Source organism: Coenobita brevimanus, chromosome 112, assembly GCF_032717465.1.
Source record: "Coenobita brevimanus isolate Jiangsu-jjx chromosome 112, ASM3271746v2, whole genome shotgun sequence".
Taxonomy (NCBI): Eukaryota; Metazoa; Arthropoda; class Malacostraca; order Decapoda; family Coenobitidae; genus Coenobita; species Coenobita brevimanus.
Window position 1 is genome coordinate 7,276,264 of NC_137065.1, and position 15,654 is coordinate 7,291,917.

The 15,654-nt window shown below is 40.1% G+C and overlaps 1 non-coding gene across 1 annotated transcript; it reads right to left on the reverse strand.

The window, feature by feature from the left end:
• Window positions 1-14,789: 14,789 nt before the first annotated feature.
• LOC145418191 (5S ribosomal RNA) lies at window positions 14,790-14,908 on the reverse strand. The gene has a single exon (XR_013900647.1). It is a non-coding gene; the product is annotated as a 5S ribosomal RNA (ribosomal RNA).
• Between the last annotated feature and the right edge of the window lie 746 nt (window positions 14,909-15,654).

Consider the following 15,654-nt stretch of genomic DNA (forward strand, 5'->3'; position numbering starts at 1 on the left):
TCACAGGAAAGTTAAATTTATTTTCCATCGAACCCAGGGATAAGAATACTTATTGCCAACAGGCGGTACAATTTAACTTAGGAAAGATATCTACTGCTGAAGGAATTAATGAAGGCTGTATCTAACCCCACCAGACCGAAAAGCCTCTCCTAAAGAAAATTAAGGTGTAAAAGTATGAGGAGGAAGACACCACCGTTCTTAAGGGGTTAAGTCCATTTTATCGTGCCATTTCTCCTCCTCCTCCATCTCCTCTGTCTGCAATGCTGTCTCCACTGTCCTTATAACTCAGATTCTGTCACTCTTGTTTGACCTGACATTTTATTATTTGTACTCTCTCTCTCTCTCTCTCTCTCCTCTGTCTGCAATGCTGTCTCCACTGTCCTTATAACTCAGATTCTGTCACTCTTGTTTGACCTGACATTTTATTATTTGTACTCTCTCTCTCTCTCTCTCTCTCTCTCTCTCTCTCTCTCTCTCTCTCTCTCTCTCTCTCTCTCTCTCTCCTCTGTCTGCACTGCTGTCTCCACTGTCCTTATAACTCAGATTTTGTCACTCTTGTTTAACCTGACATTTTATTATTTGTACTCTCTCTCTCTCTCTCTCTCTCTCTCTCTCTTTCTCTCTCTCTCTCTCTCTCATTATAGCCAAAATTCCGTCCAGCCTGTCTTCTGCATACATTTTCGTTACTCGCCACAAGTCTTTCCTCCGATGTCTACTCTCATGTTATATCCGGGAACAACACCCTTTGGTCTCTCACCTGAACCATCCAGCATTTACAGTGGCTGACATGTGTTTTGACCTGCTACCTGAAGCTCGAGTTGCACAGTCAAAGGAGTACTGAGGAAATTAAGCATTGCAGAGCTGTTGACCCTTTCACGATGTTTCTTATATGACAGGTTATAGCTAAAAATAAAGTATGTAAGTCAGAGATAAGGATAGTATGGCATGAAGGCTCTTCCTCCTCCCCACCAGTCGCTACAGCCGAAGCCAGTAAGAAGATATGGGAATCCCATACAACATTGAATAATTGTCATCGAGATTTCAGTGTTGAACATTCTTTTCATCTTTTTCTGTCTTAAGTTGCACAACAAAAATTTAATTAAACCAGTGTTGGCACATAACGATGTTGTTTTGCAAGTGTGTCCATGTCCTGTGTTGTAGAAAACATATTTCAGAAATGTTTATTTGGGAGTGAACATGTTTACCTGGAGATTAGAAGGAAAATAATCATCCAAGTTATTTTTCTAATCTATAATGTATTACAGATTACCACAGTGTAAGACAACTTCTCCCATATGTTTACAATTCTGTTAAAGAACAAATGCCTATTAAAGATGTTCTGTTTTAGATAAAGCCTCAGTGATGATCAGTGATTAAGAGTAGCAGACTAGGAATGTAAACACACACACACACACACACACACACACACACACACACACACACACACACACACACACACACACACAGAGACGTATACATATTGAATGTGTTTTTGTACTGTCAGTGTCTCCGTCTGTCAACCAGTTAATCACCACATGACGTGATCTGACCGGGTCTTCAGCGGCTGCCTGTATAATCTGTATTTTGCGAGCATAGGAGGCTTCGTAGCAACTCATCCATAACGATGTATCCTACACATTACATCAAAATACCGTTTTAGTTCGTTACTGATGCAAACTATGTCGTTATTAAAGGGAATAAAGTATGTAATAAAAGTCTATCGGATACGTTTATGTGAAGCTACAGAACGTGGTGGATGTTTCGGGCGTATCGGATAGAGCCAGGTTTCCGGGGGCTTGAATGGTGAGCGAATGGAAGCGTGGCCCATTGGACTGGGCAGATCTGGGCTGTCAGGACATTGTTATTCCTCACCCTGCCCTAGGGTGGGAAAGGAGGTCCGGATGATGATGATGATGATGTAATATGTATCAACACTTGGACTCATATGACATACTGGGATCGGAATAAGATCGTTTGGCGTTCGCTGAAATATTAGTGTTTTTCCGATCATGAGAGAGGTAATGATGGATTTATTAGTTATTCTTTCAGGTTGAGACAGACTAGAATGCAATTTCATTTCATTTCCTCTTATTAAGTATTCGTAATTGGTTTTTATATGCAGTAAACATTTGATTTATTTTCCTTAAGGGCTTCGGCAGAAAAGGGAAGCCTTTCTGCTCTTCGAAGCCCTTTTCCTCCTTCGAACACTCTTCAAATGACCAATGGCCAGTTACGGTTTGATTTCCACTGTTATCTTTTACAAACTCATACTTTTCTTCCCACAGCAATAGATGTGCTGTATATGCATCTCACAACGCAAAAAAGCTAATGCACAAGTAACAATCCATAATACCATCAAGTACAGCATCATCTCTATCTATCTATCTATTGCCAGACGCCTCAATCCCGTTTGGGGTGGCCACAAACAAATCGCCTCCACGTCGCCCTGTCCCCCGCCATTTCACTGCCCTGCTCCCAACTCACATCCCCCTCTCTCATATACCTCTCCACCCCATCCCTCCATCTCATCCTCGGCCTCCCCCTCCCTCTTCCCCCCTCCACCTCACTCACATTCACTCTCTTCGTCAGTCTTTCACCCTCCATCCTCTCCACATGGCCAAACCACCTCAGTGTATTCCTCCTAACGCTTCCTATCACATCCACATCCACACCACAACGCTCCTTTATATCCTCATTCGTCAGCCTGTCTCTCCATGTGACTCCACAGGCTCATACAACAGTATATTAACCTAACACGTTTTATGCAACATTGCAGTCACTTCCCGGTCTAGTAACATTACACATTCCTCATTCTCATTGGCCTGTTTCATGGACGGTTAAATTATCCTCGTGCTCTATCAGTTATGTGTGAGACCTATTAAGCAAATTTCGAGGAACGTTTCCTTCTTGCGGTTATTGCCTTTCAGGAAATTCTCTCTCTCTCTCTCTCTCTCTCTCTCTCTCTCTCTCTCTCTCTCTCTCTCTCTCTCTCTCTCTCTCTCTCTCTCTCTCTCTCTCTCTATATATATATATATATATATATATATATATATATATATATATATATATCTATATATATATATATATATATATATATATATATATATATATATATATATATATATATACAGTTTTTATATATATATATATATATATATATATATATATATATATATATATATATATACAAACGGGACAAGTATATAGCCTTTAGGCTAGACAGACAGATAGAGAGATAGATAGGTAGATGGACAAAAGTAGATGTGTGTGTGTGTGTGTGTGTGTGTGTGTGTGTGTGTGTGTGTGTGTGTGTAGGGGATTAGGTTTGCAAACAAATTTCCACAAAAGGAATGGAAACAAAGCTCTTTCCCTTCAAGAACTTGGCCCTCCCACTGAATCCATCTCTTTCTTCCTCAGAAAGATTTATAGCTCTTTCAAGAACCGATAAGAACGAAGAAGTTTGAAGGAAGGAAGGAGAGGGAAAGGCGACTAATAAATGGCGGAGAGAGAGAGAGAGAGAGAGAGAGAGAGAGAGAGAGAGAGAGAATATATTGTGCATAAGTATAGACAACAAGAGGCTTGTTGGCCTATGACGAGGTTATCTGCTGAAAAAAAGGCTAATTCTACTAAGGTCTAAGTAGCGTGTTAGAGAATATTATAGAAAAGAGGAAGGTTCCCCTCTACCTACCACACCATCCAGATAAACCGTCAAGAAAATGGATAGAAAAAAAAAAATTGCTTGTTAGATAGAACATGCATGTGAATTTTATTTACCATGTAGAAGAGGAATGACTACGCACTATGTGCTATCTGTTTTACAGATCTGTGAAAGAAAAGCAGACACATTCGACGAAAGTTTTCGGTTTTAACTCAAGTGCCTCACAGTCGTCATTATCACTTCAACCTGAAATAAAACAGACGACACTATGTAAGTCATAACCTATAGTCTTGAAATATTTGTCTAGCCTAATTTTAAGAATATCCATAGTTGATGCACTAACTACTGTACCTGGTATCCTGTTCCATTGTTCTACTATGCGAATATTTCAGTAATGTTCCCTTTATTGGTGTTACGTCTCTTGCTTTTGAGTTTCATTCTACTCGTATTGTTTCTGGTCACGGTATCATTATGTATTTCGAACAAATTATCGTATCTGACATTATCCACCTTGTTATGAAATGTAAATACTTGTATTAGATCTCTTTTGGGTTGTCGCTGATGCAGAGAAAACACATTTAGTTTCTTTAGTTGCTCTGCGCAGGGTAAATTTCACAGCGATGGGATCATTTTTCTGTCTAAGTGTTGCACTGTCTCCAGCCTGTCGTGATCTATACTGAGATTTGGGGACCATTGCTGCACACAGTATTCTAGGTGTGGTTTGACTAAAGACGCATAAAGCTTGCGGCAAAGCCGAGCATTTTGTTTGCCTTGTTACTGGCTTCAATGCACTATATTGAGTTTTTGAGGTCGTTACTGATAATAGTTCCTAAATCCTTCTCATCCTTTACTTCCGTCAGTGAGGTAACGAACATGCAGTATTCATATCGAATGTTTTTGTCGCGAAAGTTACCGCACATTTGTCTACATTAAATTTCACCTATTATTTTTCACTTTAATTTATTAAATTATCCAGGTCGTTTTGTGTAGACCCACAACCTGTTTTCGTAATTACTTTGGTTCCAGTTTTCGTGCTATCTCCAGATTTCGCTGCCTTCGAAGCGAGTTCATTTTCTAGGTAACAGAAATAAACAGAGTAAAGAATTGGTCCTAGAACTGATTCTTGAGGAACTCCACTTGTTACTTCTTGCTAATCTGATGATTCGCCATTTAACACTACAATGCTGCTTGCGATTCTGCCACCAATCACCAATTCGTCAACATAATTTGCTAAAGAGACCGTGGGCTTGTAGTTTTTCTAGTAATCTTAGATGAGGGACCTTATCAAATGCTTTATGAAAATATTGATAAATAACATCCAACGGAATTTTTGCTTCCCAGGTACCGCATATGTTTGAAAAAAAAAAAAAAAAAAAGTAAATTATTAAGGCATGATCTATTATCATGAAAACCATGTTGATTATTATGCTTATTAAGGATGCAAATTGTGCCCACCCACTCACCCATCGATCCTGCCCACCTAATCACCCACACACGCTGCCCCACCACAGCCCACCCAACGCTGCACACCCATCGCACCCACCCTGTTCCCACCACATCCACCCTTTCACATCTGCCTCACTCCAACACCTACCACCCTCTCACATATGCCTCATTGCCAAAGCTGCACCCACACCTGCCTCACTTCCACGTTTACTTCATTCCCACACCTGCCACACTTCCACACCTTCCACACCCGCCCCACCCCCACACCTGCCTCACCCCTACGCCTACTTCACTCCGACACCTGCCTCACTCTCACAGCTGTTCCACTCCCACTCCTGTCTACCCCCTCACTTATTTGACTCAAACATCTGCTGCAATTCCACACCTACCTCACCTCAACACCAGCCACTTCTTCCTCCCGTCTTGTTTGGCACAGGTATTATCTGTCGGAATCACGGAACGTTAAGTTTTCTCTAAAAATTTCCTGTCCGGCTGTCAGTTCCTTTACCAGGCACTCTGCACCGATTGTCATCTGTCATTTACCTTCCCGTTATATTTCTTCCCCTGCCTGTCATGTGTCTACTTTCCTTCCTCTTCTGTCTTCATCCTCTTCCATCCCTACCTTCTTGTCATTCGTTCCTATCTTTTATGTCTTTCCTCCCAGTCTTCTGTCTTCAAATTCTCGTCTTCTTTGTCTTCCCGTCCTTGTGTTTTTGTCTTCTTTTCTGTCTCTTTTCCCATCCCTCTGTTCTTTCTTCCCGTTCTTTTATTTTCTGCCATCCCTTCCGCGACTTCTTTTTCTTGCGTTCGTGTCTTCTCTGTCCCGTCCGTGTCATTTGTCTCGCTTCTCTGTCTTTTCTGTCTCGCCCTCGTCCTCTTTGCTTCCCATTCCTGTTTTGTGTCTTCCCGTCGCTGTTTTCTGTCTTCCCTCCCTGTCTTCTGTCATCCCTACCTATCTTCTACCATCCCGTCCCTGTCTTCTGCCTTCCCGTCCCTGTCTTCTGACTCCCCATCCCGGCACTCTGTCATTCGTCACCATTTTCTGTGTATTCCATTCATGTACCCCCTATCTTCTGTCCCTGTTTTTTTTTCTTCCCATCCCTGTTTTCATTGTCTTCCATTCCTGCCCTCTGTCTTCCCTCCCTGTCTTTTGTCTTTCATCCCTGACTTTTCTAATTTTCCGCCCCTGTCTTCTGTTTTCCAGGACTTATCTTCAGTCTTTCATTCCTGTGTCCTGTCTTCCATCCCTTCTGCTTTGACGACCCGTTCCTGACTTCCTTGTTTTCCGCCCCTATCTGCCTTGTCTTCCTTCCCTGTCTTCCGTCGCTGTCTTCTCTGATTTCTCGTCACTTTTTTTTCTTCCGTCCCGGTCTCCTCTGCCTTTAGTCTTTTTCTTCTGTCGTTCGTCCTTGCTTTGTTTGTTTTTCGTCCTAATCTTGTTTTCTATCCCTGTCTTCTCTTACTTCCGCCCTTGTCTTCTTTATCGTACGTATCATAAGTCCCTGTCATGGCTTGTATCCTTTTTTGTCCTTTGTTTCTGTCTTCCCTCCCTCCCTTCTGCTTCCGATTTTTGTCGTCTCTGTCACCCGTCGCTGCCTTGTCAGTCTTTCCGTCCCTGTCTTTTCCGCTTCCCGTCCCTGCCTTCCCTGTCTTCCGTCTCTGTCTTCCCTGTCGCTCTTCCATGTCTTCAGTCGTCCCGCCCCTATCTTCCCTGTCTCTCGCCCATGTCTTCCGTCTTCCCTTCGCAATCTGCCCTGTCTCCCGTCTCTGTCTTATGTCTTCCCGTCTCTGTCAGCCCTGTCTCCCGTCCCTATCTTCTGTCTCCCCGTCCGTTTCTTCTGTCTTCCCATCCTTGTCTTTTCTTTCTTCCCATCCCAATCTTCCTTGTCTTCCGCCCCTGCCTTCTCTGTCGCTCGTCACTGTCTTCTGTCTTCCCGTCCCTTTTTGCCTTCCATCCCGGCCTTTTCTGTCTTCCGTCCCTGCCTTGTCATCTCTCCATGTTATCCCTGTCTCCTATCCCTGTCCTCTTTTTCTCCTCCTTCCTGTCATAATAAATCTTCCATCCCTGTCTATTGTTCGTCCCTGTTTTCTCTCTTTACAATCCCTATTCACACTCTTATCGCCCCTGTACTCTCTGTGTTTCCATCATCTTTCAGTCGTTCCTTCAGTGCTTTAACCCCGTTTATCCGAGGACGTCTTTTTTCATTTTTTTCCTTTCAACCTACAGATGATTTTGTTCAGTTAGGTTGGCACCCAAGTTGTTAATGTGAAAATGAAGTCTAATATAACCTTCGAAGTCCATCCAGTGCTTAATAAATCCTTTAGACACAACATTATTTTCAAAATGTTTTCCTCGTGAAGAATTTAACTGCCCTATTTCAGATCTGATATTTATATTGGTCCGCGAAGACACTGTGATCAGTCTATCGAAGCACTGAATTGCGAATACGTTAATGTTTCGTCTGGAAAATTGGTTACGTGTTCCATAAAGTCAGAGGTATACGGTGAGAGAGTATACAGACGTTAAGGTTAACGAGTATCCAATTCTTTAAATTTTGGGATAGTTGATAGGTTCTGATAAAACTAGTATTGTTATTAGATAACGAAGTACCGAAACAGAAAATAGAATTCTATCTTCCCTCTTACTTCTATATCTCTGTTTATATAATACTGCAGCAACTTTACAATCGTTTTTAATGATTCTGGGAAAATCCTTCACATTAGGTAAAAGAAGAAAGATTATAAGTACCCAACTTTTTGCAAATCAAGCCAGGGACGTAATTAGATTACCAAGAAGTTACATTAAACTGGAGCAAGTTATATTAATTGAAACTGCCAGGTGCGAGACTGGGCACACGAGGAGAAGGGAAGTGAAGGAAGGAAAGGTGGCGAGGAGCTGGAAATAACACAGGGAACCAGAAAACTAGAAAAAAAAAAAAAGTATGGATTAATTAGAAAATAACTGAAAGTCGAGAGAAAACTGTTTTGGGAAGAAGCCGTGAGGGTGAGTTAAATATATTTTGGGACAAGCGAAGAAACTTCTAAACTAGATAGAGAAAATACAGCATTGCAGAAAACGAAGAGAGAGAGAGAGAGAGAGAGAGAGAGAGAGAGAGAGAGAGAGAGATCAGATACTCATGTTTTTGGAGGATATTCTGATGTAAATCTATACTGCACTCAAGATCCTAAAACGCCCATTTTCACAGAACATACGTTTTCCTGCCTTGGCCTCTCCATCCATGAAATTAACTGCCCATTCTACCCATTCTTTTGCACACTTCACCTTTTTCATTACTCCTTCCCGCTTTAGCATAGTCATTGTGCTACGCAGTTACACGATCAACAAACGTGTTTGTTTCTGTACTGCAACCACTAGACGATTTTATTCAGGCCTCTTATATATGATGTCCATCCAAATGGAGCTTATTATTTACAAACAATGGGAGGAACAGCATGTGAGAAAGGGCTTAAAACTTATGAATTGTATTTAAAAGAAGAACTAAAATAATTAGAGCTTTAGGACGAACAGATTTACACGCTTGTCACTGCAGCAAGTAAACTTGCGGAAAATGAATGAGCTTCAAATCTGAACAGAATGCCAGATTATTATAGAATAAGTGGACAGTATTTATTTATTTATTTTCATCGTCTATCACCGAATTTATCAGATTAGGCTGACCTCGTATGCGATACATAACGCATACATTCAGAATATCGGCATAAAAAGAAACAAAATACAATAGAAAGAACTTACATTTACAGTTTGGCAAACAGGGGGTGAAACCTCCGCTACAGCTTGCCAGACGTAAGAGTTAACATTACACTCCTTTAGATTTACAGCAAGTCGAGGTACTGGAAAGCCCTTGGTCGCAGTTGCTTGACCCTAAAATGCGCCTGAGCTAACAAATTATCCTTGCAAAAATGTTGAATTTCAATCTGCCACGAACAAGTACGCACGATGTGAGATGAATTGTAACATGGCTGGTCTGTGGGGGGCACAACTCCCCTAATTAGATTTTTATGCCCCCTAGTTAGGCTACCGCGTTTGCATATTGTCATGTCTAGAGGATGCGGTTAAAGCCGTCTAAGGTTCTTTCGGCTTAAATGTTGGAGTATGTAAATGATTATTAAATCATTGTATTTTAGTACATATGTGTTTTATTTGCCAATAAATACATCAGTTTTCTATGTTTGATTATTAGGTTCCTCAAATGCATTTACGTTGACTTGCTGTATATGCTTGTTTCCAAACAATGTGCGTAATAATTACACATGGAGAGACGTGGTTTCATATATTTTAATTATTTACAATTCAGCGCAAAGACAGTTATTGAGGGACATACAGATTACAAACCAAATACTGAAGCCTGATGTGCCTGCAGACACTAAACAACCACCGCTTTCCTCCCCCCCCCCCCCCTTTATAAACGTCTGTGCATTTGTAGAGTGACTGCCATATAAAAACCGGACGACAGTGCGATACTTCACTACTTAAGGAGTAAGAAAATTATCGTGAAAAGCAATATTGTTATTTATGATCTTAATAAATCCATTAGGATATTGGTCTCCCTAAGGTGAATTTTTTATTCTTGTCTTTTAGCCTTTTGCGACGAAAATCCTTAACCCCTTTCGGCTCACTTGATGGCCATATGCAGTCAGGTTGGAGGTTTGACTGACTTGTAACCAAGACGAGTTAGTTCTTCCTCACAAGTAATGCTCAACAGAGTACTACAACCACGACATGTATACAAAATGATCTCGTTCCGTGAGATATAAACCGTAGTAATAAGACACCTTACAGTTATCAGTTTTACAATGTATACTACATCACTATAACTTCTATGCGCTTGTAATTAATGTACTACCAAATTTTTGTACTCTCTCTCTCTCTCTCTCTCTCTCTCTCTATACCGTACTTATAAAAGCTAAAATAATGATCTTCATTTGCATAAAAATACAGAGCAGTTTAAAAACATGTGCGGCTTTTAGCAAAAGCAATACTATTACTGGTACTGGATGAACTTACCGTTCGTATTATAACTGGCTGAAAAATGTTTTGGTCCAGCATCTTAGTGACATCGATTTTGGAGTTTTCTTGTCTTGGACACCTTGACGTTCTCATGTACAGTATACTTTTTGTCATTCTAATATCGACATGTTACATTAGTTGACATACAAGGGGACTGTGTTACAGAATTTAAAAAAAATCTCTCAGGAAGAAATGGTACGAAGCCTGTACTGTCACTCAGAAAAATACATTTAGTCGAATATATATATATATATATATATATATATATATATATATATATATATATATATATATATATATATATATATATATATTTCATATTACAACTTAAATTCTCTTACATGTAAATTTTATGGTTTTAATTCTAACAAAGTTTGCTTCAATAACCAACAAGAAGATATTAAGGTACAGCATGCTAAATAAATCGCAAACAAAGAGATGTTACGAACACGTCAGAGCCACTTTGAATATTACCTCAGAGCTGAAAGATGCATGTCTATAGCAACATTTATTCACTATCCAGTCCTTAATAGCATCTAATTCAGGACCGCAGGGGGCCGGGGCTAAGCCATTCAGACCAAATATTCAAAGCGAGGGTGACCAGTTCCCTAGGCAGCAACATGTGGGGAATAAACTCTTAACTTTTCCCCAGAGTTATACCCAAATGGTCCTCGTCCGGTTGGAGTGCCATAATCCACCAGACAATCAAATATCTTCATAACACTTGCTATAATACACGGCAGTCCATATGTAAGCATACAAATCTCATGTGTTGCGGGGACGGCGCTGTCAGCTGTTTAGCTGTTTGCAATGTTTAGTATGCATTACTTTCTACTTCTCACAAACCTTTCCATACTCAGAGTGTCTAATTTCTAGCCACCAATGATAGTATGGTTGATTAAATAATTTAATGAAATAGCCTGGGTGTGTGCACAGCTCGCACCAGCTGGTCGAACTATCCCCAAAACAGACAATACAGGAGGATGCAATTTGCGTATCGTCCTGCATATGGAAGAATCGAATACCTAACCTAAGTCTACTAATAGTAGACTTATTACTTAACTATCTTTCACTCCGATGACGCAGTTTATTCCTGCTGTTTTCGGAGACTGTTATTTAGCTTAGTGCATACTTTTCGACCGCAGGGGTTAGGTGTAGTTCTGATTCATGTGCTGTGCTTTAGTTATTGGAACATGAGTAGTGGACGGCTGGAATAGGTTGGCTGATAATATTCTCACACTACATGAGCTCTCTCTCTCTCTCTCTCTCTCTCTCTCTCTCTCTCTCTTTCTCAACACATTGCCCACAATCCCACCCAGCCACTCTCCTGCACACATTTTCGTTATTCGCCACAACAAGTCTTTCCCCCGATGTCTATACTCCTGTAATCTTCGGAAACAACACCCTTTGGTCTACGCATTTGTTTACATCTGTTCCGACCGATAATAGTACCTGCTACCCAAACCTCGAGAGTCACACTAAAGCGAGCGGCAACATATCAGTTGTTCGTTCCGGCTTTGTTTGTTATACGGTTGGTTATATCTAAGGTATGTGAGTTCAACGCAAGCATACAAAACAAGGAAGTCCCGACCACTCCCGTACCCCTGTCCTTCCAGCCTAAGCCTGCAGGATAATGTGTGGACTCTATTGCAGAAAAGAAAAGCTGTCATGGAAATTCCACAGTGTAGAATTTGATTTTTAGTCGCCCTTTTCCATCTTCACATGCAAGGGAAAGTACATCACGTTAAAATCAAGTGCATAACGATGTTCTGTAGTTGTATCCTCCAAGTTTTGTATTGTAGCGAGCATTATATTTCATTAGTGGTTTTTAAGGAATGAGTATTTTTAGCTAAGGGATTAAAAGTCAGATACCGCTATTAGCGATTTTCAGTGCAAATGCTGTACAACGATTTACTAAATTGGAAGGCAGTTTGTTCCATAAGTTTACAACTCGGCTGAAGAAGTATTTAGCTTTATGTGGCTGGAAATAATTGCCAGCAGTTTTATTACCATTTCCTGCATTTCGAAAGATCTGTTGTGATGCATTTCTTTGACCACCATCTCGTCCCTACGTTTATATTTGTTTTACGTCCTCTCAATTTCGGAGCAAAGTTAAACAGTTTCAGTTTTTCAAGTAGTTTTTCGTAAGGGATATTTCTCAGTCTAGGTATAATTTTCATCACTCTTCGCTGCACTGCCTGAAGCTTCATAATTTCTTTTTAGTGGCCAGAGTTGGACACACACACACACACACACACACACACACACACACACACACACACATACACAATCACTCATACACACGTAATATATTCAATGCATACGTACTTACACATAATACTCGTAGGTATATTAGGTGTATTTGTGAATGAATGAGCTTCAGGTGCCTGCGTGAGAGTGTGCTAATGCCATGTTTGGACCAAGCAGATTTAGTCACGCAGGCACCTAAAACACAGTCACTTAAATGCCTGATCAATATACTGTACCAGTTTCTGAATACAGTATGTATGAACTGACTACAGTATGTTTCGCGCAGACAGACAGACAGACGGACAGACAGACGTTAACATTAGACTCTACTGAGTACATTCTAGTGCTGACAGTGTCTCTGTCCGTCAGAAGAGTTAATTAAACATCGCATAAGATCTGTCCTCGTCATCAGTAGCTGCCTTCAAACACAGGCCTGTACCGACATTCTAGGTAGCATGGGAAACTTCCTAGCAACTCTTCCTTAGCAATTTCTTCTGGACATTACACCAAAATATATTGTGGTTATTGATAATGTTGATGAAGACCTTGGTGGTTCTGTTCTTCTTGAAGTAGAAACTTCTCAGAACACGCCTTTATCTGAAGTTACGACAACGTATATGGACATCCTGTTTTCAGGTGCTTTCGGTTATGTGAACATTTTTGTAAAAACTAGTGAAGAAACTGACTTTAAATTCATAAATTGCTGTCAAACATACCATGTGCTTCCCAGGTTCCTGAAATTCAGACATTATCATAAACATTGCATAACACAAATCTGTATAAATCATAGAAAAAGAAATTTACATTTGAAAATCCACTCTAAGCAGAAGGAAATACGTTATCTAGAAAAGAACTGTGTGTGAACCTTAAGGAATCCGTATTTACACTCGACTTTGTGTCAGACGTCCTTCATACACCGAAAAATTGAAGTTGTTTAAAGTTATGCTGGTATTAGAAAGCTAAATGCAGTATAGAAGAGAATGTTAAGGTCTGATTTATACGAGTATAAAAAATCGATAAAGAAGAGGTGCTACGAAGACTCCTATGTCACCCATTCAGTGATCATGCATGTAGGGATGAATGTTGTGACTCATTGTCAGCTGGATAACGTCATCTGGCGTTATCTAGAATAAAATGTTTGAGATGTTCTGATCAAGAAGGAATACGGCGGACCGTGTAAATTTTCCCAGGCTTCGATGACTCTCTCTCTCTCTCTCTCTCTCTCTCTCTCTCTCTCTCTCTCTCTAAATAAATAAATAAATAAATAAATAAATAAATAAATAAAATATCCTGGCGTTAACTGGAACAGAATTTTCCAGACCATGACAGGATTAATTGTGACAGTATTAACAGTTTCCTAGGACTCACTCAAGACTGAATAATATCGTTTGGCCTTCCTTGGAATAAAATAGAAGACTTCTTATCATTAAAAGGTTAATGATTAACACGACGTTGTTTTCCCTTATTTTACGGTAGAGTACAATTATTAATTCATTTATCTTCTGGTATTTAAATTCAGTAAATGTTTTCTGTGGTGCATGGTAGCCCTTGCCTTTTTATTACCATCTCCAGCTGGAGGGATTCATCGGAGGGGAAGACTACATGCTTTTCCGTCATTGCCGTTTCTCAAAGAAATTGGTGCCAGAGTTATCATCTTGCTTATAACTGCCTCAAAAAATAAATAAATAAATAAATAAAAGGAAGGCCTGGTGTTGTTTGCTTTGAATCATGCTCCTTTGAAATCCTTTGTCTTCAAAACGTGTATCTGTCTTTCTGTCTGTCTGTTTATCCATGTATCTCTATCTACCTATCTAATCTATCTATTCATATACCGGCACATACATATGTGCAGCAGCAGCAGCAGCAGTAGCCATTGTAAGTTCATTGCTGAAGAATGCCCTCCCGCAACCTTCTTCACTAATTCCTTGACTGAATCAATCTCTACCAGGTTTCGTCTTGAAACTTCTCAATCTCATCCCTCCAACCCATGTCTGGCCTTTTCCTGCTACACTTGCAATCTCTTGTAGACCAGTTAGTCAGCGTCTTGCTTCATCGGTTATCCCTAATTCTTGCTACATGACCTGCCTACCAGAATTAATGTTTTTCTTCTTATAACTTTCGTAACGTCTCTTACTTTAGTCTGCTCTCTCACCCAAATTGATCTTTACCTGTCTCTCAAAGATAATTTCAACACTGATTTTTCCATTGCTCTTCGAGAAAGGATTAGTGGGTTTTCCATCAGTTTTGTTAATATCCATGTGTTACAACCGTTGGTCATAGCTGAGATTATGCATTCATTCATTGCCAGACGCCATGTATCCCAATCGGGGTGGCCAAGGGCTTAGAGTTAATTGTTTTACAGGGAGGGGCACTAATCCTCCACCAACCCCACTTGACACGTAGGGATGCCAACAGCATCTGGTGTGCCCAGGCGGTCACCCATCCAAGTACTAACCAGACCCAACGTTGCTTAACTTCGCTGATCGGACGGGAAGCTGTGTACTCAACGTGGTATGGCCGTTGGCATTATACATTCGTTATATGCTTTTTGTTTCATACTGACAAGTTACATCTCACAATATCTCTGTACTTACCAAAAGCTTTCCATCCTGTCTGTTAGTCGTCTGTTTACTTTGCTATTGTGTTTTTTGCTAGTTTTAGTCTACCCGATATACGTATTTTTACTCCTGAACATCTTCAAGAAATTCTTTGTTTATTTTGATGACGCTCTTTGATGAATTTGGAATAAAATTTTTAATTTTACTCCGCTTTATCTTTGGCCTTATTCTGAAACTTTCCCTATTTAGGGCATTTAACATTTCTTGTAATGTCTGTTCTGTTTCTGAGATTAGGACAATGTCATCTGCAAACCTTAAATTTTCGAAATCTTTGTTTTCTCATTTGTTCTCTCAAGCTAGCTTACTGACAGTACTTTCAAGGCATGCTGTAAAAAAATTTAGTGAAATTTTATCTCCCTGATGCACGCACTTCTCAATCTTCATTTTTTCTGAGTCTTCATGTAGCTTAACTGTAGCAGATCTCTCTTTATATAGCGTCACCCTCATAAAGAAACTAAGTCATTTTTCGGCGATTTCTGGAATTTTGCCTAAATCAGTTTTTCATCACGTGGCGCACCTATTGGTGTGACTGCCTTTGTCAGGTCTAGGATGTAAATGGTCTAAAATATGCCTCAAGTTTCTGCCTAAGTCATTGGAAGTTAAGAATATGAGACTTTTTTTTTCGATTTCCCGAAAAGTATAAAAAATTACTT